Here is a 13099-nt window from a genome sequence, read left to right as displayed (position 1 = left end):
TTAAAAAATGTGTAATGGAGCAAAGGATTAGCAAGCTCAGCAAATACAGCAGCCATGGAATCACTGAGCTATCAATTTTGATTTAAGCCAGGAAACAATTATTGACTCTCTCCTATGTGCCCAGTGCTGTTTTAAGACTTCTTTTATTTTTTTTTTATAAAATAATAAAGTGCTATTCCTCACCCCTGCCCATGGCTGGTGGAAAACCAACTGAGTTTTTATTGAGTTGTTTTCCAAGAAGTAGAGATCAGTTATAAACAGAACACATCTTCAGGGCAAAAAAGGCGGAGTGGTTTACCAGCAGGCCAGATAGCTTTGAAGGTTTTTCAACAGAGGCACACAGAGGCTGAGAGAGAAAGCCTCCAGGACCCTACGAAAAGCTGCCCAAACTGCCTTCTCCATGGCACTACTGAAATAGGAAAGAAAAAATCTGACTCCATATTAGATCTGTTCCTTTGACTTTAACCCTGTGCCCTGTTTCCTAGGCTTAGTCTTGTTGGTTCTGCACCTTTCGTAAAACAATGTTGCCTAGAGCCTGAAATATACAGGAGAACCTATTCTCAAGGCTCTGACTTTGAAAGATATTAACACTTTCTATTCACATAAAGATAACAAGTTACAGAATAGAAAACAACATTTGTTTGTTGGAGGTTTACACGGATGTGACCCAGGTGAAGAGCTGCAAGAACAAAGGATTCTAACAACAAAGAATTCATACACCAAGTTTGCAACAACCAAGCATTCCCACTTTCCATTTTTAATATAAGAAGAGCCTGAAATCTGACTTGGGGTGATGGTTCCCCAGGACATTATTCTACCATTTCTCAGCTGGCTTTCCAAATTAAAGTCGCTATTTCTTGCCCCAAAACCTGGTCTCCTGATTTATTGGCCTGTAATGCACGAGCAGAACAAGCCTGGACTCGGAAACACAGACATTGAAAGTACCCATTTGGTATATTAAATGACCTGTTTCTTCTCATCTTCCTGACGTTTTATTCTCTTGAACACTCCTGCTATGTTTATGAAAAACCTGTCATGTGGACACATTTCCACCTCTAGCCACTACCCTTCCAGGTAAGAACTGATGCCAAGAAGGCAATGGAAGTTGCTAGAAGGTATTACCTGGACAAAATAGAGCAGAAGTGGGTTCTGGCTGATGTTCAGGAGCAGGCTGGAACACCTGACAAGATGTTATAAGTACGGAGAGACAGCTGGGCACCAAAGGAGAAGCTTCTAAACTTCCATGAGGGACTTGTTGGATAGGAAGGAAAAGTCCCAGACTATAGCTAGGATCCCACCACGAGCTTCCTGGGCGAGTCTGGGCAAGTAATTTAAAATCTCTAGGCCCATGCTGTCCAACATGGGAGCCACCAGCAGCATGCAGTAGTATGAAGTTATTCTGTAGCCAGACAGAATTATAAAAAGACATTTTATTGCAAAGGCCCAGCAGGTATAATATTTAATAACGTTATTGGTTATCTTGACCTAACGAGTTATTTTTGTATGTGTAGGTTTCTGTGGTTTGTAAGGCCGGTGACTAATGATTCCGTTACAGTGAAGTATTTTGAAATTATAAGTTACTAGACACAGTATCCTCATATCACAGTTGAAAAAACTGATCCACATAAGCAAGATGATCTGACTTATTAGTTATGAGCAGGGGCTCTTGGGCCAGCCTGCCTGAGTATAAATTCTCACTCTGCCTCCAGGGGGTTCTGTGTGAATCTTGGACAAATTATTGTTGTTTTTGTTGTCGTTGTTATTATTTGTGCCTCTTTTTCCTTACCTTTTAAGTAGCGAGGAATATGTGGACTCTATCTCCTACTGTGTTGGCAGGATTAAATGAGTAAACGTCTGTGCTGCCCACTTCCCTGGGTTTCAGCATTCTCCAGGCAATCAGTGCCAAACTCAGAGGCATTCTCCACTGTCTTCGTCAGTCTGGGATGCTGTAACAAATTACCGCGTGTCGGGTGGCTTAAATAACCAGCATATTCCTTATGGTTTGGAGGCTGAGACTTTCAAGGTCAATGTATCCTTGAGAGGATTGCCAGCTCGAAGATGGCTGTCTTCCCAATATCTTCATATCCCAGAGAGCAGAGAGAAGCAAGCACTCTGGGGGCTTGTATAAGAACACTAATCCCATTCATGAGGGCTCTACTCTCATGACCTCATTTTATCCTACAAATCACCTCCCAAAGGCCCCACCTCGCAATACCATCACCCTGGGAGATGGGGTTTCGACATACGGATTTTGAGGGGATGCAAACATTCAGTCCACACATCGGCTAAGTCTCCCCAACATGCAGTCATCAAACCTGTAGCTAATATCAAAGTAATATTTATATCTCTCTGCCCATTTCCATTCCTACATCCACTATCACTGAAGCCCTGTTACATTTTATTCCTTATTTTTCTTGTAGAGATTTAATTGATTCCTCTAACTCCAATGCTCCCCTCGCTCCAGTCTGCTTAACAGCCCTGCCAGGTAAGTCTTCCTTAAAACACCTTCCCATTTCACCTGGTTGTTTTTTAGGTGTAAATGTCAGAATCCTCTCCACACCCCATCCTATACCTTTAATCCGTTACAATACGGCTAACTATGTTATTTTCCTCTTACCAATATAAGAAATTTCCATAAGCTTAAGAGCTTAAACCAGCACAGATTTATCAGCTTATGGCTGTGGAGGTCAGAGATCCAACACAGTCCTCACTGTGCTAAATTCAAGGTAGCAGCAGGTTTCCTTCCTTCTAGAGGGTCTAGAAGAGAATGTTTCCTTGTTGTTGTTTTTTTTTTCCAGTTTCCAGAGGTAACCCACCTTCCTTAGCTTGTGCCCCACGACTTCCTCCATTTTCATGGTCAGCAGCCTTTCTGAACATTGCTCTATGGCTACACCTCCCTCTGAATTTAAACTCAGCTGGGAAATGTCCTCCATTTTAAGGACCCCTGTGAATACATTCGGCCCACCTGGACAATCCAGGCTACTCACCCTATTGTCTCATCTCAGGATCCCCTTGTCCCATCCAATTCAGGCATTTTGGATGTGGCTGAGACACTCACCTGTGTAACATTTCCTCTCATGAGCATTTTATGGTTCAAGGCACTTATGAATGACTTTTTCTTTTTCTTCCTTAGCCTTTCTGCATTCAGTATGTCTGGTGGATTATATGAATCCTTTTTATTTGTTCCCCTGCACTAATCTTTAATAATATATCATGGGTTTAAAACGCTAACTGATAGACAATTTAGAAGACAGAAATCCTCTAAGATTTTTGTCCTAAAATATCTGTCATGCATTTTGCCATGTACAGTAACATGTCACAGGTGGCTACCCTGTGGCCGGGGAGGGACATGATTCTGCCATCACACTCCCCTCATTTTCACCAATGTGCTGATCACCTAACCAAGGCTCTATGCTCCCCGCTTCACTCACTTCCTCCTCCTTTCCATTGACTACCCTGTTCCCATCACTTCCTTCATTCAGCACATCAGGATTTCATGACCAATTCTTCTCTAAATGGAAAGGGTATCTTGAATCTAATGTCTGACAACTCTTCTTACTGTATATGCACACACTGACCTGCACAGAACCCCGTCCAGCTCTTTATTTTCCTAGAATCTCCCAGAGGAATCAGTTCCATGATGATGGTAATGATGATGATGATATTGACAATGATGACAGGGACCTCTCAAGGATTCTGATAAAGAGGGAATCAATAAAGGGAGGGAATCATTGCAAAATTGCCCCAGAGACAGGCTTAAAAGTAAATAACTTCTATAGTGTTTAATGAAATTGCCTAATATTTAACTATTTTTAAAAATTTATATCGCTGAATTTAAAATTTTAACGGGAATTCTCATTCACCAGTAACCAAGATTCAACTCTAGGACCAAAGTCTAAAGATTTTGATCTTCTAACAAATTGTCCACTAGCCTTTTAAACACGTGACCCTTTTAAAAAGCTTAGTGCTGGGCTGAAAATAAGCAGGATTCATATAATCTCACCAGACACAGTGAATGTGGAAAGACTAAGGAAGAAAAACAAAAAGCCCTTCATAACATCTTGAACTTCACGTTGCTCACAGGAGAAAATGTTTGCCAAGTTGAGTGTCACATCAACATGACGCCTGAGTGGGATGGGGAAGCTGATCTTCCTCATCAGAAATTTATCCTGATTTGTTAGATGCCAACACAGTTTCCTCATTTGATTTGCTTCTAACAAGTATGGAAGAATTTACGTTCTACCAAAAGCAGTCTAAACATTTTCCCCTGCTGTCAGGTCTCTGGACTGAATGTCTCCACAAGAAGGACATGAATATGCTTCATAGGGAATTCTTCCTGAGAAGCAACAGGATTTTCGAGGGCAGAACTGCAGGCCCCCCATGGAGGGCTGGAGGAGGGCTACAGGGGGCACTGGAAAAACAGCAGGAGTGGGTTCAGATACTACCACTCAGGTCGCCAAAGACAGCATTGCTATCTCTGAGGATATGACATTCTCCCAAAAGTTCCATGAGTGAAGGTACCTGTGAACACTAAGCAGGTTGTTAAGAAACAGCAGCACATAATTTGCGTCACAACTCAATTACAGTATGTTTTGATATTTGGAAAATAATTAGCCCATTGTCCTTTGAAACTGCAGCAGTAGCAATAGAAATAAAAAAGGCTGAGCTGTCTTGTAGACAACAATCAATAAACAATTCTAAATCTGCAGGATTCCTTGACGATATGCAAGCAATGAGCTAGATGTATCTTGCAGATACTTCTTACTGCAGGGCGCTCTCCTGCAAAGCATAGAACTAGTTTTCTCAGCAGACAGAGGGAACCAAGTCAAGATTCCAAATCTTGAGAGATTTACTATATGGCAGGAAAGATCACACAATTACATCCAGCTAAATATGAATAAATGTAATCAAATATTATCAAATGTGATTGGAGCACAGATGAAACAGAAATTCCTTTCACCTGGGATCTAGAGAGACTTCTTCAGAAAATGTGGCTTTGGAGATGGCCAAAGATATGGGTTGAATTTTGGCAGAACAGGATGTAAGGAATTTTAAAACTGATTCTAAAATTCAAAAAAAATACAAAGGATCCCAAATATCCAAAACAATTTTGAACAAGTAAAACAAAGTTGGAAGACTTGCACTATCTGATTTTCAGCTTTTTTTTTTTTAAACTACAGTAATCAGAAAGTATGGTGTTGGTGTAAAACAGGAAAATAGAATAATGGAGCAGAATAGAATGTTCAGAACTAAACCAACACTTATATTGACAATTGATTCTCAAAAAGGATGTAGTGGAGAAAGGATCTTTTCAACAAGTGGTGCTGGAAGAATTAGAGAGTGATATGCAAAAAAAAAAAAAAATGAACTTTGAGCCACACCTCAGAAAATATACAAAAATTATCTCACAATGGATCATAGATCTTAATAGGAAATCTAAAACTACAAAACAGCTAGGAGAAAAAGCATAGGCTTAAGCTTTATGACCTTGGGTTTGGCAAATATTTCTTTGCTATGACACCAAAAGTATAATCTATTTTAAAAAGAAACTGATAGAGTGAACTTTATCAAAATGAAGACTCTTCAAAGCTGTTCTAAACCCTGCTAAGCAAATGAAAAGACAAGCTATAGACAGAAGCTATTTGCAGATCATATATCTGATAAAGGTCTCTCTTTGTATCTGATCCAGAATAAAGAGGTCTCAAAACTCAATAATAATGCAAACACCTGAATGAATAAATGAGGCCAGAAAACACACTTCAGTAAAGATATCCAGATGGATAATAAGCATATGAAAAGATGCTGATTAAAGATGCCATTAGTCATTAGAGAAATGCTTTTAAAAACCACAGTGAGATACTAGTACACATACATACAAGAATGAATACGATTAGAAAGACCGACCTTACAAATTGCTGGTAAGGAAGTAGAGCAAGCAGAGCTGATACACACCACAAGGAATTTACAATAGTACAACCATTTTGGAACAGTCTTTAACAGTTTCTTTAAAAAAGGTAAATACCTATCTACCATATAACCCAGATATTCCTCATCTGGTGCTTTAGAAAAGAAAAGAATATGTCCATATAAAGACTTGTAACCAAATATTCACTGCAATTTTATTTATAATAGCTCAAGTTGTAAATAACCCATGCATCCATCAAGAAGTAAATGGAGAAACAAATGATGGTCTATCCAAACACTGCTCACAACAAACTATTCAGTAAAAACTCAGCACAAAACAATACTCTGCTATAAGAAAAATAAGCTATTAATACAGCAACACAGATGACTCTCAAAATAATTACACTGAATGAAAGAAGTCAGACAACATAGAGTAGATACTGCATTAATCCATTCATACAACGATGTTGAAAATGCAGACCAATATGTTGTGATGGAAAGCAGATCAATGGTTTCCAGGGGAAGAGATGGGGAGGGAGGGAGGGACAACAAATGGCAGGAGAGAAGCTTTGTGGGTGATGGGTATGTTCACTCTCTTGAATGTGGTCATGGTTTCTTGGGGATATACTTATGTCAAAACGTATTAGCTGTACACTTTATACGTGTGAAAATTACTTTGCCAAGTATACCTCAAAGCTGTTTTAAGAAAAAAGGCACTTCAGTCCTGATCCACCTCAGCGCCTGATTGGAGCGACATGATCAGTCCCTCACCCTGTTTGCCTAACAGGAAGGTAGAAAACCTCTCACGGAAAATAACATATGGATTTTTCATTTGCAATGTCTGCCATGTAATAAAGAATTTCAAGACATGCAAAATGTCAAGACTATATAACGGATTATATGAGAATAAGAAACATTAGACAAAGATGCAAACCCCCAGGTGATGTAGGCATCAGAGTTACCAATAAAGGCTATAAAATACTTTTAATATATTCAAGAAAATAAGGAAATTATGGGAGAATAGACAACAGGGTAAAGACTTTCACCAGAGAAATATACTGGAATGTATTTTTAAGAGAAATCAAACAGATACTCTAGAACTGAAGCTTTCAGCTCTGGAAACAGGTAAACAGAGCTAATTAGGATCCCTTTTAAGTAAAACTTTCAGTAATGCCGGGTAAAATACAACAACAAATGTAACACAGAGCTAACTATGGAAAGAGAAGTTCCCAGGTGACAATACAAAGAGGACACTTAAAGCCCAGAGTGGTAATCTTGTGAGCTGATGCCACCACACCCTGCAGGGAAGGGGTTTTAATCTGCCCTTAAATAGAGATACAATGTCCATTTAGGAAAAAGGGTCCATACCAGATGTAGAAGACACTTCCTTTATATCTATATAGTCAGAGACAGAGATGTAAAGTGGCAGCAGAGGTCACAGTGACACAGGGCCATGGGCCAAAGATTGTGAACACCTCTGCAAGCTGGGAAAGGTAGGAGGACGAATCCCTCCCTAGAGCCTCGGTGTGGAATGTAGCCTTGGCCACACGTTGGTTTTAGCCCACTGACAATGACTTTGCACTTCTGCACAATAGAAGAGTGAGACGATGAATGTGTATTGCTTTAAGCCACTGAGTCTGTGGTCCTTTGTTACAACAGCAAAAGGAAAGAAACTCAGGAACCAACATGAACATGAACCCCAAGCTGCCTGCTGTGCTGGCAGGAAGTTCTTTGTCTCTGATCCTGAGGGAGTCTCCTGTCTTCTGGCAGCATCCACAAACTACCTCATGCTAACTTGACAGCTTGCAGAGGGTTAAAACTTAACCCTGCACAGTTCTTCATATTTAGTTAATAAAAATGATGGTGTCATCATGGGTATTTTTCTATCTTTTAAATACCCTTCAGTCTTCTAATAAAGCTACCTCTAATTGAGAGACAGTGTAAATAGTTTTCAATCTTCATAATAAATAACTGTGGTTTTATTTGGTTATTTAAATTATGAATAATAATATTCACTTTAGTAAAAGTTATTAAAATCAACATTGTTTAATGAAAATATCATTTCTTTTTGCATGAACATGTATTAACTACAATAAATGTTCCATGCTTTGTTCTACGATTTACTGTTAGAGCCTTAAAGAATAATATTTTCCTCAAAAGATATTATGGCAAAGGGATTTCTTTTGGTGGAACAGTTCCTACATCAAATCTGGTGCATGGCTCAGGCCACTGGGAACCTAGAGTTGATAGAAATTAGGAGGCATTATAAACACAAAATGATTTTTAATGAATTAAACAACTGGATGTGTGAAAACAAAGAATCCGAGAATATTCTAGTGAAATAAATGTATTTTTCATCTTAAGCAAGACACTGGGTGAATAAATCTAAAATGAAAAAACCACCCAGAGATCAGCAGTGAGTCATGCATGCAGTGTGACTGATCAAAACCAAGTTGTTTCCAAACCAGTGTGCAGGCTTGATGCCTTCATGAATCAAGTCTGTGTGGCACCAGGTCACCTCGAATACATGTTGATGAGGTATTTATAAGCCCTTCACCATCCCAGCACAAAGCCCACACATGAGCCACAAGACCATCACCTACACATCTGCAAAACACACAGAATGGTGAATAGCACTTTTCTTGTTCAGTAGCCGGTGGCAGGGCACTGTGAGCAGACAGAGATACAGGGACACAGAGACACAGAGGCACTTCCCCTCACTCAGCTGATAACCTTCCGTGCATTCCTGGGGACAGGATTGTCATAAAATGCACCATGGATTGATCCTCCTCCTAGGAAAGGAACGGTAGGTCTGTCCTCAGGTTGGAGCAAGGGTGGCCGGAGGATCTCAGAAGAGCTGTTTCAGCACAACCAATAGAATTTTCGGCCACCGTGACCACGAGAGACAGGTCTCCTGCCATCCCGGTAGGCACTTGGGCTCCTGACAAAAGCTGGGCTCAGTAAAGGCTTGAGTAGAAGGCACAGACCTGAGGGTTGCCCCAGCAAGAGACAGGAGGTAGGGCCTGGTTTATACTGCTCTAGGTGTATCCCAGCCTCATCCGAATACGAAATCAGAAATTTGCAAAACAGCAGAGCTGGGATGGATCATCTACTCCAGACTCCTCACATTACAGTTTAAAGGGTGGCAGCCCTGGGAGGCAAAGCAACGTGCTAAAGGCAGAACGTGGAAGAGGCAGCGCGAGATAAAATGCACCGTGCCAACCCCTGTTCAAGGATGCTGACACTGAGTGTGGGGCCAAGGTTTCCAACGAGGAGAATGAGACAGTGTAAATACTTTGTTCCCCCCAAAACCCCAAATATTTTTTAATGGCACAAAACTCACCTTAACTAGCTCTCTTCTGAGGGGGCTCTCTTCTGCTTCTTCGTCTTTCTGTCTGTCTCCATTTCTCTCTCTCAGACAAAAACACATACAATTTTGTGAAAAGGGACTTCCTGCCATACAAAGACAAAATTCATATCTTCAAAAATACACCTGACAATGCACGTTTCTCAATTCAAGTCTTTGTGTGGGGTCTGGGCAACTGGCTTATTTTCTAGAACATTCGGTGGTTCGAAAATCAGATCATCTTCCCCAAAGGAAGAGTTCTGGTCCGTGTTGATGAAGTTGGGGATGTCACATTTCATGAGCAAGTTCGGCTCCTCCTCTGGCCACCTGCTGCATCTGATGGCTTCCTGGAGCCGAACATCACTGTCAAGGGCTATGGTTGGGATACCAGCTTTGGCCTTGTCGAAGTGTCACACTTCATTGATGTAGCTGTGAAAGATGGACCTAGATTCGTCATTGACCTGCCAGAGAACATCTTGGGCACCAGCGGTCTCCCAAAGTCTGACACAAATCTGTTCAGTCTGAATCTGTTCTCGGGAGACTCTGCATTGCTATAAAGAAAACCAAAATAAAATATCGCTCACACTCTAGCTCGGTGACCTGAAGAATCATAGTTTTTGCCATCTACTGAGAGCAAACCCCTGCAGAGAGCATGCTGACAAGCACTGGAAGTGAGAGACATCACTTCTGAACACATACAATTACACCCAAGGCAAAAGTCTCAAGTGAGGACCCTTGGAAAATCCTGAAAAGACATCGCTCCCTGAGAATCCTCAATATTGGTGTCTCGCACACCAGTGTTTCTCAGTGGGACAATCAGATCATCTTCATCAGATTTAGTTAAAGTGCTTCTTAAAATGCAGAATTCTGGTGTGCACACCCTCAGAGTCTCAGAGGTAAGGACGGGTAGTCTGTATTTTCATAGCCACCAAGATCACTAAACATGCTCAGGTTTAGCACCGCGGTCTACATCGGGTCACCTGAGCATCGACAATGCTGTCTCATGTGGTAGGGTGGCCATGTGTGTCAGGGTGCTGTCCTACCCACGTGACTCCCCTGATTCTCAAAACTCACAGTGCAGCCCCATTGAGCAAGAAATACCACCATTTCACAATGCATACTCAAGGCGCCCGACTGACAGATACAATCAGTGATAGGAGAGGGGACAAAACTCAGCTTCCTGATACCTTCTTTCACTTACTGTGGGACAAATGATCAATTCAATGGTAATAAATTAGTGAGTGAGTGAATAAGATGACTCGTTATTCCCACGAGTGCCTGGAAGAGCGAGCCTGGGCACACTGAGAACCGTAACAGCCCATCTACGTAATTGCCATCCTCCCCAGATCTATGTAAAGGTTACTACCACGCAGGCAGTGTCTCCTGAAGGGCAAGAATCATGTCTGAACACACTCTCAAATCCAGAACAGAACCTGACAACAATTAGGCTCTGGAGTCTGTGTTTAGCGAGTGTGGAATCTCAGTGATTTCAGCTCTTAGACCTTGCCTTCCCATCCCACCCCTCATGATATGGCCCCTAAGACCAGTTCTTTCAGGGCTGGGGCCACGGAACCCATTTACAGGACTGGAAGAATCTGATCATATAAACCATCCCCCAGATTATCATCAAGTGTCACCTGCATTTCAGGGATCAGTAATTCCAGAAGCTTTGCAGTTCAGGCAGCTGAGGGATTTTTATATCAGCTCTGTCTTCTACTGTGACTGCCTGGGTGACATCCGACAAGGAATTCTCAAAAGCCTGAGCTTTTCCTTTCAGGAATAATCTAATTAACAAATCTCGCTGACCACTCAACCAATGTGATGTGAAGATCAATGATTTACACAGGAGTACAACTTTCACTAGGTCGTGGATTTATAATCAGAGAAAAATCATTTGAGAAAGATTGACAGAATTTAGCTTTAATGCAAATTTAAGTATTCTTACCTTTCAGTAAATCATCTTCCCCTACTTATCACTTCACCCATGTTTAAAAGATATTTGAGAACAGGGATGAGTGTGCCAGCAATCTGTGACCCAATAACCTAAAATGTCACCTAGGAAAAAGAGAGGAGTAACACATTTTTAAAAAGCATGGTGAGGATGGCGGGGCCATCCCCCAACTCCACACTAAGGAGCTCTGAGTAATAGCTTTCCTGCCTGCCTGGAGCATCAGCTGATGTGAAAACCCACCCAGAAACCTCACTGTCCAGCAGCTCTTCCGTAACACAGGCTACACTTCCTCAGAATTAAGAATTGGGTCAAGTAACCCCTTCGCTGAAAAATAAAGACAAAGGAGAACAAGAGGTTTCTGCCCCTCCCCAGGGGAGAGCCCAGACCTTGGGCTGCATGCACTGCACCCACCTCCCAGGAGAAGAATTAACTGGAGAAGGTCTTTCTGCGAAACTGGGGCAGCAAAGTTTGAGATGGGAACAAATTGACCAGCTGGCCAGGGACAGCCCCCTTCGTCGCTGCCTTGGCAGCTGCCTCCTCCCCCTCAGCACATCCTGCCCACCTCCAGTGGCTAAGCTGTCAGGGAAACTGTGCTTTGGGACCTGGGGCAAAAGAGGCTGCCCCCAGGCCAAGCTGCGGAAGAGATGGGAGCTAAACCACCAGCTCCCAAGCGGCAGGCTCCATACCCCCGCCAACACCCCGCCGCCCCCTCACCCTACTGCAACCCTGGGGCAATATGACCCGGAGAAACGTGACCTGGGAACGAGGGTCGGCCACGTCAGGCCTCCAGAGAGATGGGAGCTTATCCTCCACCTCGCCAGGGGCAGCCCCTCTCTCCTCTCCAACACCTGATCTCACCGCGCCCACCTCCCAGGAGCAACCTGACCGGGTGTGGGGTGTCAGGCGAATCTTGCGCGGGAGAGGCCATCCCCAGGCCAGGTCAGTGGAGAGGAGAAGAAGTGGCCCCATTAGGCGGGGCAGCCGGACATCGCAGCTGCCTCTGCACTTCGACCGCATCGCGCCCTTCTCCCAGGAGCAAGCTGACCTGGAGACGGGCATCCGGCTTCTTGGGCAGCAGAGGACGCCCCCAGGATTGGCAGCGGGGAAGAGGAGAGCAAATTGACAGGCTCAGCGCTGCAGGTCTTCTAACCCCGCCGTCGCCACCCCCGCACCTTAAAGGCACCGCCAAGGGCACCCCTCCCCCAGCAGGTTGAATGGGACAGGTGTGTCTGGTGATCTGGGTGAGGAGAGGCCACTCCCACACCAGGCAATCGGGGAGACGGGAGCCAATCCACCAGCTCCCCAAGGCAGCCACCTACCCCCGCAACAGCCACCTCTCTTGACCCCTGACCTCACGGTGGCCTCCTCTAGGGAGCAGGCTTACCTTGAGATGGACGTCCGGCGAACTTGGGACAACAGAGACCGCCCTCAGGGCAAACCATGGGGGGAAATGGGAGCAAATGGACCGGCTCCATGGGAAAACCTGCCGCTGCTGCCACCACCCCCAACGTACCACGCCCGCCTCCCGGGGTCAGGCCGACTAGGATACACGTGTCCCGTAACCCAGGGCAACAGAGACCGCCCCCAGGACAAGCCGCGGGGAAGATGGGAGCAAATGGGCCCGCTCCCCCGCTGCAGGCCCCCGACCCCCGCCACCCGTGCACCCTGACTACCCTGCCTCCCGCCCCCAGCAGGCAAAGTGGGACAGGGGTGTCCGGGGACCTGGCGCAGCAGATGCCGCCTGCAGGCCATGCGGCACTGACATGGGAGCTAATACACAAGCTACCCCGGGGCAGCCTCCCTATCCCCGCAGCCACCACCTTACCAGCCCCCTGTCTGCACCGCACCCATCTCCCAGGTGCAACCTCACCTGGAGTCGGACCGCAGGCAAATCTCCG

At 44.0% G+C, this 13099-nt stretch overlaps 1 long non-coding RNA gene across 3 annotated transcripts in view; it reads right to left on the bottom strand.

Annotated features, from left to right (window-relative positions):
* The window catches only part of LOC135320760 (uncharacterized), a 100517-nt gene extending 88985 nt beyond the window's left edge, over positions 1–11532 (bottom strand). The window contains exons 1-4 of one of the 3 annotated variants that reach the window (XR_010380073.1): positions 11442–11532; positions 11196–11305; positions 9248–9801; positions 1787–1946 (exon numbers count right to left, since the gene is read on the bottom strand). This is a non-coding gene — a long non-coding RNA (uncharacterized LOC135320760). Of the gene's footprint in view, positions 1–1786; positions 1964–3578; positions 3682–9247; positions 9802–11195; positions 11306–11441 lie in introns of those variants that run through there. The other 2 variants (XR_010380074.1, XR_010380072.1) reach the window with 2 other exon arrangements.
* Between the last annotated feature and the right edge of the window lie 1567 nt (positions 11533–13099).

Source organism: Camelus dromedarius, unplaced genomic scaffold, assembly GCF_036321535.1.
Source record: "Camelus dromedarius isolate mCamDro1 unplaced genomic scaffold, mCamDro1.pat HAP1_SCAFFOLD_175, whole genome shotgun sequence".
Lineage (NCBI taxonomy): Eukaryota > Metazoa > Chordata > Mammalia > Artiodactyla > Camelidae > Camelus > Camelus dromedarius.
The sequence above is the reverse complement of the archived record's forward strand: the minus strand, read 5'-3'. Positions and strand labels throughout refer to the sequence as shown.